Genomic DNA, 1,585 nt, shown 5'->3' with positions numbered 1-1,585 from the left:
TGATCCCATTTTTTTTGTACTAGGGATGGTAATACCTTATTTTCTGGGTCCTGAGCTTTCTAAACAAGGTTATTTTTTGGCTTTAAAGTTAAATGAAGTGTTGTTTGGGGAAGGAGGGAAGATAATTGGATGGGGTTCTGAGAGAGAGTGCCTACTTCCCCAGGCTTGCCCTTTGCCTACGTTGGCAGGATTTACCTGAGCCCTTTGGACAAATGTATCAAGCATCATTGTCTTCTCTTTTGGACTAGTTTTTCTTTCTGTTTCCAGGAGGAGTGAAGAGAGTGTAAGAAAGAAGTGTCTCTGTAGATGAGAGAGAGGTACACTGACCCCATTGCCAGCAGTTGAGCTTCTCTCCAAGGAGGTAGATGCCGGCGATCACNCTTATTTGCTCATTGGGACCTAACTGTACTGAAAATTGGATACAGTATTTAACAGGACTTATTAAGAAGGGCTTTGTGTTTAAAATAGTGATTTCAATAACAAATATAGCAAAAAATTATTATTATTATTAATTAATTAATTAATTTATTTTTTAAGATGACTGGTAAGCGGATCTTAACCCTTGACTTGGTGTTATCAGCACCACGCTCTCCCAAGTGAGCCACAGGTCAGCCTCCATTTTTTTTTTTTTGCCAGCTGGCCAGTACGGGACCCAAACCCGTGACCTTGTTGTTATGAGGCTGCACTCTAACCAGCTGAGCTAACTGGCCAGCCCCAAAGTTTATTTTTCATTTCAATGAAAGCTTAAAATTCACAGTAGAGTAACAATTTAAAAATTAATTATTGAATTCAATGCAATTGATTTAAAATGTTATTGTTATCAAAACTCTAGGCAATCAAAATTTTCTCTGCACTTCCTATATCTGCCAAATTTCAAACGGATTCATTTCTTTGTTTCTTTCTCTTTCTCTTTTTCTTTTTAATATAGATTTGGGGAAGGTTTCAGAAATCTTTACTCAGAACTTCAAAGAGCCAAAACTAGTTAGAATTCGATGTCAACACATCTGAAATGTCAACACATTTTTTTTTCCTTGATAATTTCCTGTGATTTGGAATCCTGATTTAAGGAGTAATTTTTAGTATTCCATTTTTTAGGTGTTTGCTTTCAAAGTGAATATCGCCATTGGGACTTTATTAACCAGTTAACTTCTCTAAGAGCAGAAAACACGTTAACAAATCCAAGTTGCATGCATCTGTCTGCAGGGTCTCCGCCTCCTTTCAGAAATACACACTCTGGTACTGAACCTTCTGAAACTGTCTGGTTTCTTGCACACACGGCTTATATTTTCACACCAGTTCATAGATTGGGTGGAAGATGTCACTTCTGCCATTTCTATTTTGATAGAACAGAATGGCATGTGGGCGAGTAATGTGGAGACTGTATGTGACTCTTTGCCTTCCTTATACGCAGAATCAGAAGAGAATACCTGCGTGGCTCCTTGGGTAAGGAAAAAAGCATGGGCATTTTGCAACCCAACTTTCTGGTAGTTACTTTTTCAACAAAAAAATATTCTGGGGGTGGGGAGGAGAAAGTGGGAAGGAGAATAAAATCTTCCATTTAAAATCAACTAAGATTTTTTTTTTT

At 37.7% G+C, this 1,585-nt stretch overlaps 1 long non-coding RNA gene across 1 annotated transcript in view; it reads right to left on the bottom strand.

The window, feature by feature from the left end:
- Nucleotides 1-379, bottom strand: part of LOC103599135 — a 9,214-nt gene extending 8,835 nt beyond the window's left edge. Inside the window, exon 1 of the long non-coding RNA XR_551265.1 lies at nucleotides 328-379. This is a non-coding gene — a long non-coding RNA (uncharacterized LOC103599135). The remainder of the gene's footprint in view (nucleotides 1-327) is intronic.
- Nucleotides 380-1,585: the final 1,206 nt, after the last annotated feature.

The sequence above is a fragment of the Galeopterus variegatus genome, unplaced genomic scaffold (genome assembly GCF_000696425.1).
Source record: "Galeopterus variegatus unplaced genomic scaffold, G_variegatus-3.0.2 Scaffold2864, whole genome shotgun sequence".
NCBI lineage: Eukaryota > Metazoa > Chordata > Mammalia > Dermoptera > Cynocephalidae > Galeopterus > Galeopterus variegatus.
The sequence above is the reverse complement of the archived record's forward strand: the minus strand, read 5'-3'. Positions and strand labels throughout refer to the sequence as shown.